Source organism: Argopecten irradians, chromosome 8, assembly GCF_041381155.1.
Source record: "Argopecten irradians isolate NY chromosome 8, Ai_NY, whole genome shotgun sequence".
In the NCBI taxonomy this organism is placed as follows: domain Eukaryota; kingdom Metazoa; phylum Mollusca; class Bivalvia; order Pectinida; family Pectinidae; genus Argopecten; species Argopecten irradians.
The window spans coordinates 31,995,717-32,015,663 of NC_091141.1; positions in this window are offsets into that span (position 1 = coordinate 31,995,717).

Sequence of the window (19,947 nt, forward strand, 5' to 3'; positions counted from 1 at the left end):
TGCAATATATCCTCATTTTTAGGGGCCCCATTATGCTGATTTGCCGACAATAATCTTACTTTTACGTTCATAATTGAACATATACGAATATCCAAAATAGAATATATTATAAAAAGTCATTGTTTGAACTATTACTTGCTAAAAAATTACTGTTTCCGGGAAAAATGCGTGTTCGAACTATCCGGAGTCTATGTTCTGTAGAAATGCTTAGGTTTTTTTTATTATAGTGTGATAAAAGTGATACGCATTGATATATTTACATGTGTATATTGCATACATGAAATATGCAAATTCACCAAGTTAAACTGTTTTCGTTATGACAGTGTAACATTTAAAACAAAAGATATCTCAATTAATCCAAATATTACATTCTGACTAAAAAGTATATTTAATTTAGTAATATCTCATACTTAGTAATTATTTCATTGAGGATATTTTAGCGACCATCTGTATGTTTCCAAAAAATTGCGAAAATATAATTTTTGATGAAAAATAGCTGGAATTTTTCAATGTCTTATATACAAATATATATACAGTATGTTTGACTTCTTGTTTATGTAGAATTAAGAGGTCGGAACATCGGTAAAGTTTGGTATACAATGTACATGATATACAACCGTATATGATATAATTAATTAGATACATGTAGTATATTATCACATGTATGTAGATATCTCAAGTTCGATTTACATATATAGGTAGTTATAGACACCTTACACAGGTAACTGTTAAAGTCTTTCTTCTACACAGGAAAATAGTATCTAACAAACTTGCATGTACATGTAGCTGTATACACTGGAGCTATGGAGACAGTGGAAATTTCCAGTGACGTACTGCTTTAAAAATAGAAACAGCTAATAAATGTGCATGTGACACATCTTTTCAAATCATTCAATTTTTGAACACGCTCGTAAATATATGTAACTCGATAGTACATTCGTGACGAAATATTTCAAAGGACACATCGATAACTCATAACCCTTTTTATAAACTAGCGTCTAGCGATTGAATATAAAGCATTGAGGTGGTGTTTTTATACGGTATACACTGTAAATTGACAAAAGATTTAATAAGCTATGAAGAAAGGCACTGGTAGATAATTACACATACAAAGCTACAACAATGCAGCTCAACCATTCCTCTAACGGGAACGTTATAACTTGTTTGTATACCTATACTTACATTATACTACAATGTACCTGTACCTGTCTGAAAAAAAAGTTTCATTAAAAAAATAATCTCATATCTATGGTCTAAGATGAGGTTACAACACCAATCAAATACTAGATTCCCTGTCTAGTCTATGTTAACAATGAAGATTCATTTCATTTTTTCAACGTCTTGTGTAGTGGTAGTCAATTAATTATATAACGCTAGGAAATTAGGACGACAGCGGAAATTATAAGATGACCGGCGTTATGAAATTAGCATTTAATTTTGCTCTGATTACTAATTGTTTAGATAGTTATGATCAGTGTGATATTAAAGATCCAATACCTTTTCCAAATGGCATTTTGACTTTTATAATTGAAATGTAAAAATAGAATTTAGAATTTTGTAGATTCGCAAATGTTATTAGCTAACCGTATATAAACTAAAATTTACCATCAAAACAAAATAATAGGTCATGCGTTGGGATGGTAATAAAAAACCAAAATAAATCTTGACTACAACCAAGGAGCATTCCTCAGGAATGTTCGGAGAATGTTCCATAAAATGGGAAGAGCCGACCGCACATCAACCAGTTTTGTAAGGTATGATTTTTAAGATAACCAGTTTTGTAAGGTCACCGATTTTGTAAGGTAACCGGTTTTGAAAAGTCACCGATCTAAAAAGAAAGACATAGATCTAAAGTCATACTGAATCACTCATTAAATATGGAGTATCCGGAGAAAAATCACTGCTTCATGATAATGGTGATACATTAAATACAAACTATATATGTAATAATGAAGTAGAAATTATGTATTCCTGGCCCCGATTAAATATGGAGTCACCGACATACAGCCATACATGTAACATAGGGACGGGGGGCCTTATTGAGTCGAATGCAGTATATCTGAAGCGTGGTAATCAGCCATTCTGGACTTTAGTTTGTGATGTACCGGTACAGATATAAACCAAGTAAAAGTAATATGAATCATACATGGAAAGAGCGAAGTTTTTTATAACTATATCAAGAAGTCATAAAAACAAAGGGACGTAATCTAATGTAGACTTATGAATAACCCTTCATTAAGTCAAATGAACAACATACTACTTGCAACTTAGTCCACAAGCCAGTCCGATAAACTAGACAGTCACTAGACAAAAGCAACAAATGCATGCTTTGATTTGATAATTGTTTAGTATACTAAAACATAGACTACCTCCACACATTATGACAATAAAACTTTAAATCCAACAGAACTCAGAGATTCAGATTTGGTTGTTGATTTTCTGTGTCCATGTAGTGCCACAAGCCTGGGGGCCGCGAACGCGAATCCTTTGAGTTTGCGCCATTTGTTAACGTGAATGTGACGTCATGATTCATCTTCGTTTGATGGATATGTTTGACTGCATTCCATAGCGTTTAATGTTCATTTTTCTAATATTTATTATTAAAAGAATAAACCAGAAGTAACGACTGCGTCGAGAAACATATGTATAGTTACGTCATCCAGACTATCATAATTACCGATTATAGGTAGTGACCAAGCTTAAGCAGTGACCAAGCATTGGTAGTGACCAAGCATCATATGAAATGAAGAGATAGAACGACAACTCTGTTACAACAGAGTTTTCGTTCTAGAACGAAATGTTAACACGGCTAAATAAACCTATCAACCCGCTTATTTTCGCGATTTGAGTAATAAGGAAACTGTGCTAAAAATTTTGTTGAAATTTTCAATGTAAGTTAATCTCAGCGTGATCTATCGATTGAAATAATCGTTTCAGCTATGAAAATTCTTTAAAGGTGATATTTTTTGGGTCAAACAGGCAAAAATCGGCATTTTGATCACTGGTTTCTGTTTAATTCGTCCTAGTGAAATAACTTACAAAGTTAGCAATCTGAGACTCTACATATAAAAAGTCTAAATAATTCTGAACAAAACGGTATTTCTGATTTTTGGAAATGTTACATACAACGACCACAATACAGCCTTGAATAAAGGTGGTATTTCGCAGGTCTCGGTAAATTTCCACAACAGACGAGATATTTCGGGTCCAGCGCCTTCCTTCTGGCTATTCTGAACGATTGGCCGCAGGTTCTGTAGAAGGACTAAACATTATAAATGGTAAATTTCCTAACATCACATTTATGTTACGCGCCCAACAATTCAATGAAATGAATCGGGGTACTGTCTCGAACGCACTTCCTGGCGCAGCTATCGCGCCCCCTCTGAACGATTGTTTGTATCGGTTGTAAAAACGTTGAAGCCGCCTTGATGTTCAAGTTAAATCCGGCATTATCAGGTAAGTAATTGTTCATTTTACTTGTTATAGACATCGATATCATTATCGGTGGATATTAGTATTATCAGATATATTTGATTGTTTTTGTAGGCCTGCAAATATAACGTTACAGTCTGTTTATGATCACCATCGCGAGTGACTGTCTGACAACAGAACCATGCATGTGTTCTAAATCGTGGCTTAACAGCACGTAAACTGACAACTGTACCGACTTTGAGGCAGATGCCGTTTGAATATATGTATCTCCAATAATATATTACTTGATCATTTGATTAAATTGCTAGTAGTTAAACCATAAAGTCATGTCGTTTCGGTAGTGCGTAGGCTCACATGTAACGTACGTAACGTTAGCTTCGTTACATGTCATTTCGGTACATGCGGAAGTCTTTTCGGTATCATAAAGTGAACAGGGCGAAATGACTTTCAGAAGGTACCGAAACGTCTTTGAGTAATCTGAATATTAGACAACTAAAGAAAACAAACCAGAAAAAAAATGGTAACAATGTACATGTAGTTTGACAATGGATATGATCAACATTATTACATGTAGATATGGACATTTGTATGCACTGCAGTTTTACATGACACATAATAATTGCTTAGGCTTAAGTTACTGTACAGACTGGGTGGGTGAGGTCAATAATGTTAATTAAAATTCATTTCACAATTTTGCTGTGTTGTGTATAGTGATAGACAACTACTGCATAATAATTAGGATGCCGACAGGAATCATCAGATTGACCCGTGTTGTGAAAATTAGCATACATGTATAATATCACTCTGACCCATTTAGCAATGTTATATACGGTAATGTCATAAATGTTGTAAGAGGAACGTTATTATGGCGTCGTAGATATTAATGACGTCTGTGATGTTGGATGATTATCTCGGTTGATACAATGTACGTCGAATCCAAGCCTGATTTCGCCACTCTTACATGAAACAGAATTGAAACTAAACAAGTAATCCCAATTTTGACCCAGAGCTAAAGCCCTGGCTATTCTCTGAAGGATTCAGAATGTTCAGTTGATTATTATTTTGAGTTACACAACAATATGCCGATGGTGTGAATCCGGTATATTCAAATCCCTCGGACCCCCAATAAATATGTAATGATATATGAAAAAAGTAAATCAAGTATCTCCTGTGGGCGCGGGGGGGGGGTGTGTTATGAAATTATGAAATATTGAGGACCTTTGCCCCCCCCCCCTCCCCACTACGTTTCATCTTCCTACGCCACTGTCCTGTCAGAATCACTGAAGTTTTGACTATGTTTTGATTAATACTAGTTGTGTGATAAATAGAATCTTACACTCATGGCTACATCATTTGAAATTTATTTAACTTAAATTTATAAAATTTGAAATACCACGAGCCTTTAAGGATATTTTGACATTTTATTTTCAAAATAACAACAGTTTTCTGGGTTTTTTTTAAAATATCATACAGTATCTAGGTAAAAGGAGACCTAGTTATAACACTCACTATACAGTAGTGAATGTCAAACTTGTAACAGCCTCATCAGCTTGAGAAAGGTTTTTCAAAATGTTTCTATATCAAAAAAACAATTAAAAATAAAATTGATACATTGAAAGCCATTTCGGTTAAGGTATAGACTTTTAAATATATGATTTGCTTGCTGTTGACATTTTTTTTCATCTGTGATGAATAACACTTGGAAACGGTAACTATTTTAAATACTAGTACCTATATATATATATATATATGTAGGTAATCTTCCTCAATAAAAAATTAAATATGATTAATAAAACAAAAGACTGAAGTATGAAAGATGTACCAATTAAGTAATTCATTTCTGCGTATGAATAAAAGCTACAAATAGATCCTTTAATGTGATGATTTATTTAACTGATTTTCATATCATTCAGCAGTATCAAGGATTTAAAATAATTTAATTACCTGGTTACCATATGTGTTCCAATTAGGATGTACAATTCGGATGTAGAATAGAGTTCTCTTTTTTTATTAGTTTTAACGTCCTATTAACAGCCATGCAGGGTCATTTAAAGATGCTCCACCGCTGACAAATGGTATTTTTTCACAATAAAAAAACAGAAGCAGACGATTTAGTATATTTTTTCTTCAGTTACAAAAGTTACTTACTTTACACCATTACCACCGTTGAAAAGTTGGAGCTTCTAATTTTACTTCAAGTTAAAAATATGAAAAATAATTAATTGCATCCGAAAAAATTCCGTGACACTATATCCTATATGGAATAAAAGTATTGATTGCACACACCAAAGGCGAAATAAATTATTTTATATTATTTTTTGTGTTAATTAGGCATATATATACACGATTAAACACCAATTATTGTTCAAATAATTAATATCATTTATGTTCTGTCGGCGGTGGAGCATCTTTAAGGACGTGCCAGGTTTGATGGTGGAGGAAAGCCGGAGAACCGGAGAAAAATCACCGACCAGCTGTCAGTACCTGGCAAATTTTCCACATAGGATTCGAACTTGTGACCCAGAGGTGGACGGCTTGTGGTAATATGTTGGGACAACTTTGCCACTTGGTCAACGTGGCCCCATGAATAGAGTTCTCATAAAAGGTCTCATAAATGTTATGATAATTAGAAAGATTGGCACCTAATATAACTCATTACCCTAATTGCCCAACATGAAATTCGAATTAGCATTATACAATTCAAAGGCATTTCTTGATAAGATATTGTTAAATATCTTATGCAAGTACATGTATGATCAGATGCATGTATACCATCAAACAACTGACTTACTTGTAAAAGGGTACGTGGGTTTTTAATTAAAAACTTTATATTCTTTAAATGTTCATATGAACAGTTTTCATTGGGATTGGATAAAGGGAGGTAATTGGCTTATTATTTTTTTAAGGTGTATTTTCTAGCAAAATGCTCAATATCACTAAAAGAATTGCAAAAACAGAGAAATGTGGGTTTTGTTATGGATTGAGTATTCGGTCAGACCAATATTGTCTATATTTTGACATTTTTTTTTTATCTACATGTGGAAAAAAAACAGTTTCTTATTGGTAAAATGGGGGTAGCAGAGACTTTTACATGATTATTCGTGATGTACATGTATAATTACATGATGTTTTTCAAATCTTTGATGCCGTGTCATTATGAAACGATTTTATCCATATTAAATGAATTCTGGTTATTTTATTTTTTTTTATAATTTTTTTATCAAACATCCTTGGGGGAAGGGGAACAGAAACTTGTAAAAATTTGGCTCTGACCCCCCGGGGGCAGGAGGGGCGGGGCCCAATAGGGGAAATAGAGGTAAATCCTTTAAATCGCTACTAGTCATAGAGTTCTGCATGGATTATATAACCAAATTTGGCCACAAACATCCTTATGGGGAAAGGGGGAACAGAACTTGTATAAATTTTTGGCTCTGACCCCGCGGGGGCAGGAGGGGCGGGGCCCAATAAATAGGGGAAATAGAGGTAAATCCTATAAAAAAGGTACTTGTCCTAGAGTTTCTGCATGGATTGTAACCAAATTTGGCCACAAACATCCTTGGGGGAAGGGGAACAGAACTTGTGTTATTAAATTTTGGCTCTGACCCCCCCCCGGGGCAGGGAGGGGCGGAGGCCCAATAGGGAAAATAGAGGTAAATCCTTTAAATCGCTACTAGTCATAGAAGTTCTGCATGGATTATAACCAAATTTGGCCACAAACATCCTTAGGGGAAAAGGGGAACAGAACTTGTATAAATTTTGGCTCTGACCCCCTTGGGGGCAGGAGGGGCGGGGCCCAATAGGGGAAATAGAGGTAAATCCTATAAAAAGCTACTTGTCCTAGAGTTCTGCATGGATTGTAACCAAATTTGGCCACAAACATCCTTGGGGGAAGGGGAACAGAACTTGTATAAATTTTGGCTCTGACCCCCCGGGGGCAGGAGGGGCGGGGCCCAATAGGGGAAATAGAGGTAAATCCTTTTTTAAATCGCTACTAGTCATAGAGTTCTGCATGGATTATAACCAAATTTTTGCCACAAACATCCTTAGGGGAAGGGGAACAGAACTTGTATAAATTTTGGCTCTGACCCCCCCCCCCCCCCCGGGGGCAGGAGGGGCGGGGCCCAATAGGGGAAATAGAGGTAAATCCTATAAAAAGGTACTTGTCCTAGAGTTCTGCATGGATTGTAACCAAATTTGGCCACAAACATCCTTTGGAGAAGGGGAACAGAACTTGTATAAATTTTGGCTCTAACCCCCCGGGGCAGGAGGGGTGGGGCCCAATAGGGGAAATAGAGGTAAATCCTTTAAATCGCTACTAGTCATAGAGTTCTGCATGGAATGTAACCAAATTTGGCCTCAAACATCCTAGGGGGAATAAGAACAGAATTTTGTATAAATTTTGGCTCTGACCCCCCCGGGGGCAGGAGGAGGGGCGGGCCCAATAGGGGAAATGGAGGTAAATCCTATAAATCACTACTTGTCCTACAGTAATGCATAGATTTTAACCAAATTTGGCCACAATTTTCCTTGAGGGAAGGGGAACAGAACTTGTATAAATTTTGGCTCTGACCCCACAGGGGGCAGGAGGGGTTTGGGGCCCAATAGGGGAAATAGAGGTAAATCCTATAAATCGCTACTTGTCATAGAGTTCTGCATGGAATGTAACCAAATTTGGCCACAAACATCCTTGGGGGAAGGGGAACAGAACTTGTATAAATTTTGGCTCTGACCCCCGGGGGCAGGAGGGGCGGGGGGCCTAATTGGGGAAATAGAGGTAAATCCTATACATCTGGTACTTGTCCTAGAGTTCTGCATGGAATGCAACCAAATTTGGCCACAAACATCCTTAGGGGAAGGGGAACAGAACTTGTATAAGTTTTGGCTCTGACCCCCCCCCCCCCCCAGGGGCAGGAGGGGCGGGGCCCAATAGGGGAAATAGAGGTAAATCCTATACATCGGTACTTGTCCTAGAGTTCTGCATGGAATGCAACCAAATTTGGCCAAAAACATCCTTGGGGGAAGGGGAACAGAACTTGTATAAATTTTGGCTCTGACCCCCCGGGGGCAGGAGAGGCGGGGCCCAATAGGGGAAATAGAGGTAAATCCTATAAATCGCTACTTGTCCTAGAGTTCTGCTTGATTGTGACCAAATTTGGCCACAAACATCTTTGGGGGATGGGGAACAGATCTTGTGTAAATTTTTGGCTCTGACCTCCTGGGGCAGGAGGGGTGGGGCCCAATAGGGGATTTAGAGGTAAATATTCAAATTCCTTCAGAAAAGAAACAATGAACCTGTTGAGCGATACAGGCCCTCTGGGCCTCTTGTTTTTTTTTATTTTTCAGAAATTTTATAGTACATTACATAATACAGGCATATACACATTCACTCCGACATACCATATGCATTATACATGTATGTATAGTAAGTAATTGCTATCATATGAAGTACATACATACATCTATACATCTATTACATAGATTTATACATTTTCTGGTTATTTTAACTTGATTATAGCAGTAGTTTTTATTTTGTTTTTTTTTTTCTCTGTAAAAAACTGTTTAACATTTCTTGTTCTCTAAAATGTATGTATTTGTAAGAGATTGAGTGCCAGCCAGGCGATATTGTCTATTATTACCATTTTTTTTAAAACTTTTTTTTCGATAAAATGGGGTAGCTAGCAGAGACTTTTGCATGATTATTCATGAAAATGCATATTCCAGGCAGCAATAGCAATTATGATGAACTCCTTGCTTAATTGTATGTCATAGGGACAATTATAAAATGCCACATTCAAGTTTTAAGTTCTCTCCCTTTATTTAAGAAAATAGCAGAGTAATAGCCTAATCCTTCTCCATACGCCAGGGGTTACTATCACTCAGGGGTTGGTTTGAAGTTGGGTGTCCTTTCTCTGTAATCTTGAAAGGAAGTCAATGCAGGACTCAGTTTTGAGGTCACCTGAGATGAAGTCTCCAGTGACCTAATCTAATTTTGCAGAGACCTTTCAAGGCCAAAGGTCAATCAAAATTGTGAATTATATGGTCCCCTAGGAACCTGAGGGTTGGGGCCAAAAGGGGTCAATTTGGCTAAAACTTCAACAATCTTCTTCTAAAATTCAAGAAATACTGGAATCAAATACTCTTCATAGATGGAATCACGTGGGGAGGGGGTCAAGTTTACTATAGTTTATTTAGGTAAAACACATTTTTTGAGCATTATTTGGTCATTTGTAATAGAAAATGAATCAGAATTATCAGTATGAAATGGTCAATGAATCATATTAACATGTTTCCCATAACTGACCCCCAGGGGCCTGAGGGGTGGGGCTAAAATGGGTCAAATACATGTAGGATAGGCTTAAACTTCAAAAACCTTCATCTAAAATTGTGGAAATGGTAGAATCAAATACTCTTCATAGATGGAAAGGTCTTAAGGTCCTTTACAATAATGATGAATTATATATGAACCTTGGGGAGGGAGGGGTCAAGTTTACTATAGTTTTTATAGGGAAAACACATTTTTGAACATTATTTGGTCATTTGTAATAGAAAATGAGTCAAATGTTGTCAGAATTATCAGTATGATATGGCCATTGAATCCTATTAACAAATTTTCCATGACTGACCCCCAGGGGCCTGAGGATTGGGTCCAAAAGGGGTTTCTTTTAATTCATAAATGCTTTTTTAAAGATTTGAACCAACTTTGCAATGTTCTTTCTGTATCAGCACTCAGGTGACCATCAAGGCCTCTTGGGCCTCTTGTTTTCTTCTGAACTGCATCCAATTTTACTAAGAGATATTAGTCCATGGGTGGATATTACGTCAGTGATAGTAACCCCTGGAGTATTGAGGATGTAGCCAAAAATGATTTCTGCAAGCCTGTGATTGGTCAGTTTGTTTCTTCTGAAGTGGCTCCAAGTTACTATGAGATATTCCAAGAGTGGATATTACGTCAGTGATAGTTACCCATGGAGTTAGTATTGAGGATGTAGCTTAAAAGGATTTTTTCATTTTTTAATTACATTCCTTTATTGGTGTTTTTATAGACAATCAATTATATTGTATCTTTCAGGTTAACTGCCAGTATATATTATACAATGAACTACCAAAGTTGTTTAAATAAATAACCTTGACCTTAAGTTCAAGGTCACAGGGGTCAAAAAGACTAAAATCCTTAAATGACTTCAAGCTCGTCTGGTATATTTTTAGGTCATCTGACCCGAAAGGTCAGGAAGATCTATTGTCATCATGCATCGTCCGTCATCGTGCGCCGCCTGCAGTCTGCAGTGCGAAACTTTTTCATTCAAATGAAAGGCCCAGGGTACTGATATTTGGCCGGTAGCATGCTGGGATAAAGGGCTACCAAGTTTGTTCAAATGAATGACCTTGACCTTCATTCAAGGTCACAGGGGTCAAATAGGGCTAAAAGATTTTAAACAACTTCTTGTTGTAATAACTAAGAGGCCCTAGAGATCTGATATTGCGTCTGTGGCATGCTAGAATAAATGGCTAACCAATTTTGTTCAAACAGATGACCTAGACTTTCATTCAAGGTCAACAGGGGGTCAAATAGGCTAAAATCTTAAAACGACTTCATGTGAATAAATAAGTAGCCTAGATACCTGATATAGGGCCTGTGAGCATGCACAGATGAATGGCTACCAACTTTGTTCAAATGAAGGACAATACTCTTCATTCAAGGTCACAGGGGTCAAATAGGGTAAAATCTTTAAATGACCTCTTGTGAATAACCAAGAGGCCTAGAGATCTTGATATTGGGTCTGTTCGCATGCTAGAATGAATTGGCTTACCCAGTTTGTTCAAATGAGAGGACCTTGACCTTCACTCAAGGTCACAGGGGTCAAATATGCTAAACTCATTCAAACGACACTCTTCTCAAGAAACCAAAAGTTCCAGGGTACTCATATAGTGTCTTGTGCATGCTTTGGATGAAGGGCGATAAAGTCTGTTACAAATAAATAATCAACGGCCTTCAAATCAGTTCAATGATAAGCTAAAAAAATTTAAACGACTTGGTGTGAAATACTTAAAGGCCTATAGATACCTAATATTGAGCCTGTAACATGAAATGGCTAGACGATGAGACTAGGAAAATTGGATTTGCAGCTATGTGTTGGTGATCAAGGGGACGCTTCAATCAAAGGACTTATACATTTAAAATATATGTTAGGACCTGTCACTTCTTCAAAAAAATGAGTATTTTTTGATTGCCTTATACTGATGTGACCGACTTTCTTTAATGTCTTTGAGTGGGTGTTGTAGATATGCCACTAGGCCAGATGACCGTTAAGGCCCATCGCCCTCTCGTTCATGAAACCTAATGGAATTTGGTCCCGTTTAAGGGTAACAACAAGAGTTATCTTCCCTTTCTCTTCTCTTCATTTCATCCGCGACACTCCTTCAGGTGTCCGCCTAACTAGTTTTATCAGGAACAAATACTTGTGTGTGAAATATCCAATGTTATGTTAGATATTGTTGGGTTTTATGCAAAAATAGTGAATAGGACTTGTGTAATATTTCCACTAATTTGTTGTGCTTTAATATGAAATGAAGAGAAAGAACGACAACTCTGTTATAACAGAGTTTTCGTTCTAGAACGAAATGTTAACACGGCTAAATAAACCTATCAACCTGCTTATTTTCGCGATTTGAGTAATAAGGAAACCCAACGATATATTTTTTGCTGAAATTTTCAATGTAAGCTAAACTCGGCATGATCTATCGATTGAAGTAATCCACCTTAGCTGTGAAAATTCAAAATGACGAGATATTTTGGTGTAAAAACCTCCAAAATCGACATTTTGACCACTGGTATTTCTGTTTTAATTCGTCCTAGTAAAATAACTATATAAAGTTAGACATCTAAACTTAACAGATAAAAGGTCCTTGCATTTCTGAACAAAACGGTATTTCTGATTTTTGGAAATGTTACATACAACGGCCACAATACAGCCTTGGAATAATGGTGGTATTTCGCAGGTTTTGCTCGGTAAATTTTCACAACAGACGAGATGATTTTTGGGGTCCCGGATACGCCTTCCTTCGGGAACTATTCTGAACGATTGGACCGGCAAATGTACCATTTAAAAATGAGTGATCAATTTTTGAAATTTTCTGTAGAATGACTAAACAGATCATGAAAATGACTAAATAAATTTATGCACTGAATCATTACAATTTATGTTACAAAATGCGCCCAAAAAGTGCAACAGTGAAATGGAGCTATGTTTGTACTGTCTCGAATACACAAAATCATGGCGCAGACTATCGCGCCCCCTATGAGGAATGTGTAAATTGTTTGTATCCGGTTGAGTAAAAACGTTTTGAAGCCGCCTTAATGTTCAAGTTAAATCAGGCATTATCAGGTAAGTAATTGTTCATTTTACTTGTTATAGACATCAATATCATTATCGGTGGATATTAGTAATTATCAGATATATTTTGATTGTTTTTGTAGGCCTGCAAATATAACGTTAGGTACTGTTTACAGTCTGTTTATGATCATCATCGATCGCAAGTGACTATCTGACAACAGAACCAATGCCATGCGTTCTAATCGTGGCTTAACAGCACGTAAACTGACAATTGTACTGAGCTTTGAGGCAGATGCCGTTTGAATATATGTATCCTCCTAATATATTGTTTGATCATATGATTAAATTGCTAGTAACCATAAAGCAATGCAACATTCCGTAGGCTCACATGTAACGCAGCTTCGTTACAGGTCATTTCGGTACATGCGGAAGTCTTTTTCGGTATCATATAGTGAACATGGGCGAAATGACTTTCAGAAGGTACCGAAACGTCTTTAAAGTAATCTGAATATTAGACACAACAAAAGAAAACAAACCAAAAAAATATAAAAATGGTGACAATGTAAGTAGTATTACAAGGGATATGATCAACATTATTACATGTAAGATATGGACATTTTATGCACTGCAGTTTTAACATGACACATAATAATTGCTTAGGCTTAAGTTAACTGCACAGACTGGGTGGGTGAAGTCAATAATGTTAATGAAAAATTCATTTCACAATTTTGCTGTGTTTTGTATAGTGATAGACAACTACTGCGTAATAATTTAGGATGCCGAAAGGAATCATCAGATTGACCCGTGTTGTGAAAATTAGCATACATGTATAATATCACTCTGATCCATTTAGCAATGTTTATATACGGTCATGTCATAAATGTTGTAAGACGAACGTTATTGTGGCGTCGTAGATATTAATGACGTCTGTGATGTTGTATGATAATCTCGGTTGACACGTCGAATCCAAGCCTGATTTCGCCACTCTTACATCAAACAGAATTGAAACTAAACAAAGTAATCCCAATTTTGACCCAGAGCTTAAGTCCTGGTCTATTCTCTCAAGGATTCAATAGATCTAGAATTAAATAAATAATGTTCAAGAAAATGGACGCCCGCTTTTTTTTCCTTGGGGGGCAAACATGTCTTTTTGCCCCCCTCCCCCCATGTTTTTTTTTTGCCGAGTGAAATGTGTTCTAAAAATGCACATTTGAAAGAAAAAAGGGTCCTCCTACACATTTTTGAACTTTTTAGAAAATATTTAGCTACCCGGCGCGTTTCCTAAAACATTCAAGCATGTATTGTTCAAACCTTTAATAATGAAAATTCAATACACACGAACTAGATTAAAAATGTCTATCAAGGAATTATACTATTACAAAAAATGCTTCCTAAAAGATTTATTTGTTTATATGTGTTAGCAAGACAGTCAGTTGATTATTATTTTGAGTTACTCAACGATGTGCCGATGGTGTGAATCCGGTATGTTCAGATCGAGCTGGGTTGCATAATGGTAAGACGACACTCACGATTTTCATTTCTAAATGCAGGTAACTTTAAATCAAAAAATTATCATGTTAAGAACACTTAAAAATCATCAAAATACAAAATCGTAAAAATTTTTCCCAGGGGGAGACCCCGGACCCCACAAAAACCAAAATCTCACGCCTACGGCAAATCCACAAATCATCTTAAAACTCATCTCAGCCATTCAAAATGCACTCTGGACCCTCAAAACTCATCTCAGCCAAATTCTAAATAGTAAAAAAATTCTAAATCTTTTTCCCGGGGAAACCCCTGGACCCCCTCAAACACAAAATCTTGTGCCTACGGCGCTCGCAAATTCAACAAAATGCATCGTAAAACTCATCTCTACCATTAATCTAAATAATAATTTTTTTTTGCCGGGGGAGACCCTCCGACCCCCAAATTAATTTCCTGTTAGCGACGCCACTGTCTATAGATGTGTACAATGATTATATGTAATGATATATGAAAAAAGTATATCAAGTATCTCCTGTGGGTGCGGGGCGCGGGGGGGGGGGTGTTATGAAATATTGAGGACCTTTGCACCCCCATTACGTTTTCATCTTCCTACGCCACTGTCCTGTCAGAATCACTGAAGTTTTGACAATGTTTTGATTAATACTAGTTATGTGATAAATAGAATCTTACTTACATTAATGGCTACATCATTTGAAATTTATTAAACTTAAATTTATAAAATTTGAAATACCACGAGGCTTTAAGGATATTTTGACATTTTATTTCAAAAATAACAACTGTTTTCTGGGTTTTTTAAAAATATCATACGTTATCTAGGTAAATGGAGACCTAGTTATAACACTCACAGTAGTGAATGTCAAACTTGTAACAGCCTCATCAGCTTGAGAAATGTTATCAAAATTTTTCTAAATCAAAAATTAAAAAAAAATAAAAATGATAAATTGAAAGCCATTTCGGTTAAGGTATAGACTTTTAAATTATGGTTTGCTTGCTGTTGACATTTTCTTCATCTGTGATGAATAACACTTGGAAACGGTAACTATTTTAAATACTAGTATGTACCTATATAGGTAATCTTTCTCAATATAAAAATTGAATTTGATTAATAAAACAAAAGACTGAAGCATGAAAGATGTACCAAGTAATTCATTTCTGCGTATGTATAAAAGCTACAAATAGATCATTTAATGTGATGATTTGTTTAACTTATTTTCATATCCTTCAGCAGTATCAAGGATTTAAAATAATTTAATTACCTGGTACTATATGTGTTCCAATTCAGATGCACAATTCGGATGTAGAATAGAGTTCTCTATTTTTATTAGTGTAATGTCCTATTAACAGCCATGCAGGGTCATTTAAGGACGTGCCAGGTATGATGGTGGATGAAAGCCGGAGAACCTGGAGAAAAATCACCGACCAGCTGTCAGTACCTGGCAAATTCTCCACATAGGATTCGAACTTGTGACCAAGAGGTGGACGGCTTATGTTAATATGTCGGGACAAATTTTACCACTCGGCCACCGTGGCCCCACGAATAGAATTCTCATAAAAGGTCTCATAAATGTTATGATAATTAGAAAGATTGGCACCTAATATAACCCATTACCCTAATTGCCCAACATGAAATTCCCATTAGCATTATACATTTCCAAGGCATTTCTTGATTAAAGCATTATATTGTTAAATATCTTATGTAAGTATGATCAGATGCATGTATACCATCAAGGTTTGAAAATGACAACTGACTTACTTGTAAAAGGGTACGTGGGTTTTTAAATTAAAAACTTTATATTCTTTAAATGTTCATATGAACACTTTTCATTGGGATTGGATAAAGGGAGGAAATTGGTTTATTATTCTTTAAGGTATATTTTCTAGCAAAATGCTCAATATCACTAAAAGAATTGCGAAAACAGAGAAATGTATGTTTAGTTTTGGATTGAGTATTCGGTCAGACCAATATTGTCTATATTTTGACATTTTTTTTTATCTACATGAGGAAAAACAGTTTCTTATTGATAAAATGGGGGTAGCAGAGACTTTAACATGATTATTCGTGATGTACCGGTACACGTATAAGTACATGATATTTTTCAAATTTTTGATGCCGTGTCATTATGAAACAATATAATCCATATTAAATGAATTCTGGTTATTTCATTCTTTTTTTTATATTTTTTTTTTATTTTTTCAAGACATTTTATAATACATAACATAATACAGGCATATACATATTCACTCCGACATACCATATACATTATACATGTATAATAATTGCAATCATATGAAGTACATACATACATTTATACATCTATTACATAGATTTATACATTTTCTGGTTATTTTAACTTGATTATAGCAGTAGTTTTATTTTTGTTTTGTTTTTTTCTCTGTAAAAAACTGTTTAACATTTCTTGTCTCTCTAAAATGTATGTATTTGTAAGAGATTGAGTGCCAGCCAGGTGATATTGTCTATTATTACCATTTTTTTTTACTTATTTTTCGATCAAATGGGGGTAGCTAGCAGAGACTTTTGCATGATTATTCATGAAAATGCATATTCCAGGCAGCAATAGCAATTATGATGAACTCCTTGCTTAATTGTATGTCATAGGGACAATTATAAAATGCCACATTCAAGTTTTAAGTCTCCCTTTATTTAAGAAAATAGCAGAGTAATAGCCTAATCCTTCTCCATACGCCAGGGGTTACTATCACTGACATAATATCTACCCCTGTACTATTTCATAATTAACTGAATCAAACCGCATTGTTTGTTCCTGGGGGTAGAGGCGTGACTATTTTACACCTGGCAATTGGTCAGTGAAACTGCAGGCAACAGAAGACACAGGTAACTAGATCATTTAACATACATCAAAGGAATTTTAAAATGTGGTTCACTGTACATATGTGTACTGTTGGTTTGAAGTTGGGTGTCACTTTCTCTGTAACCTTGAAAGGAAGTCTATACAGGACTCAGTTTTGAGGTCACCTGAGATGAAGTCTCCAGTGACCTGATCTAATTTTGCAGAGACCTTTCAAGGCCAAAGGTCAATCAAAATTGTGAATTATATGGTTCCCTAGGAACCTGAGGGTTGGGGCCAAAAGGGGTCAATTAGGCTAAAACTTCAACAATCTTCTTCTAAAATTTCAGAAATAGTGGAATCAAATACTCTTCATATGATGGAATCACGTGGGAAGCGGGTCAAGTTTACTATAGTTTATTTAGGTAAAACACATTTTTGAGCATTATTTGGTCATTTGTAATAGAAAATGAATCATAAATTATCAGTATGAAATGGTCATTGAATCATATTAACATATTTTCCATAACTTACCCCCAGGGGCCTGAGGGGGGGCTAAAATGGGTCAAATAGGATAGGCTTAAACTTCAAAAACCTTCATCTAAAATTCTGGAAATTGTAGAATCAAATGCTCTTCATAGATGGAAAGGTCTTAAGGTCCTTTACAATGATTAAGAATTATGTATGAACCTGGGGTCTATGTTTTTCCCTCGGGAGGGGTCAAGTTTACTATAGTTTTTATTGGGAAAACACATTTTTGAACATTATTTGGTCATTTATAATAGAAAATGAGTCAAATGTTATCAGAATTATCAGTATGATATAGCCATTGAATCCTATTAACAAAATTTTCCATGACTGACCCCCAGGGGCCTGAGGAGTGGGTCCAAAAGGGGTTTTCTTTTAATTCATAAATGCTTTTTAAAGATTTGTACCAACTTTGCAATGTTCTTTCTGTATCAGCACTCAGGTGACCATCAAGGCCTCTTGGGCCTCTTGTTTTCTTCTGAACTGCATCCAATTTTACTATGAGTTATTAGTCCATGGGTGGATATTACGTCAGTGATAGTAACCCCTGGAGTATTGAGGATGTTGCCAAAAATGATTTCTGCAAGCCTGTGATTGGTCAGTTTGTTTCTTCTGAAGTGGCTCCAATGTTACTATGAGATAGTCCAAGAGTGGATATTACGTCAGTGATAGTTACCCATGGAGTATTGAGGATGTAGCTTAAAAGGATTTTTTCATTTTTTAATTGTAACATTTCTTTATTGATGTTTTTATAGACAATCAATTATATTGTATCTTTCAGGTTAACTGCCAGTATATATTATACAATGAACTACCAAGGTTGTTTAAATAAATAACCTTGACCTTTATTCAAGGTCACAGGGGTCAAATAGACTAAAATCCTTAAATGACTTCAAGCTCTGGTATATTTTTAGGTCATCTGACCCGAAGGGTCGGGAAGATCTATTGTCATCATGCATCGTCCGTCATCATGGGCCGTCCGCAGTCTGCAGTGCGAAACTTTTTCATTCAAACGAAAGGCCCAGGGTACTGATATTTGGCCTGTAGCATGCTGGGATGAAGGGCTACCAAGTTTGTTCGAATGAATGACCTTGACCTTCATTCAAGGTCACAGTGGTCAAAAAGGCTAAAATCTTAAAACGAATTCTTATCAAGAACCAAATGGCCCAGGGTACTCATATTGGGTTTGCGGCATGCTGGGATCAAGGGCTGCCAAGTTTGTTCAAATAAATGACCTTGACCTTCATTTAAGGTCACAGGGGTCAAATAGGCTAAAAGATTTTAAACAACTTCTTGTGAATAACTAAGAGGCCTAGAGACCTGATATTGGGTCTGTGGCATGCTAGAATGAATGACTACCAAACTTGTTCAAACAGCTGACCTTGACTTTCATTCAAGGTCACAGGGGTTAAATAGGCTAAAATCTTTAAACGACTTCATGTGAATAAGTAAGTAGCCTAGAGACCTGATATTGGGCCTGTGACATGCAGAGATGAATGGCTACCAACTTTGTTCAAATGAAGGACAATGACTTTCATTCAAGGTCACAGGGTCAAATAGGGTAAAATCTTTAAACGACCTCTTGTGACTAATTAAGAGGCCTAGAGACCTGATATTGGGTCTGTGGCATGCTAGAATGAATGGCTACCAAGTTTGTTCAAATGAAGGACCTTGACCTTCACTCAAGGTCACAGGGGTCAAAAAGGCTAAAATCTTTAAACTACTTCTTCTCAAGAACCAAAAGGCCCAGGGTACTCATATTGGGTCTGTGGCATGCTTGGATGAAGGGCTATCAAGTTTGTTCAAATAAATTGTCTTGACCTTCATTCAGGTCAAATAGGCTAAAATCTTTAAACGACTTCGTGTGAATAACTTAAAGGCCTATAGAGACCTGATATTGAGCCTGTAACCTGAATGACTACCTTGAGACTGGATATTGGATTTGTAGCATGGTGGGGATCAAGGGACCTTCATTCATGGTCTAATTCATTAAATATATCAGGACCTGGACTTCTTCTAATAAATGAGTTTTTTTGGATTGCCTTAACTGTGTCCCACTACGTTATTCTTTGAGGTGTTGTATTGTGTCAATAGTCAGATGACCGTTAAGGCCCATCGGCCTCTTGTTCATAACCTAATGGAATTGATCCTGTTTAAGGGTAACAACAAGAGTTATCTTTCCTTCCTCTTCTCTTCATTTCATCCGCGACACTCCTTCAGGTGTCGCCCAACTAGTATCGGGAAATTGTATTGGGCACTATTTACATAATCATAAGCTTTTCATGGTCATTGCATTATGTCTTTGCTTGTTATTAAGGGAGGGACGGATGTCTAGTGTTTAC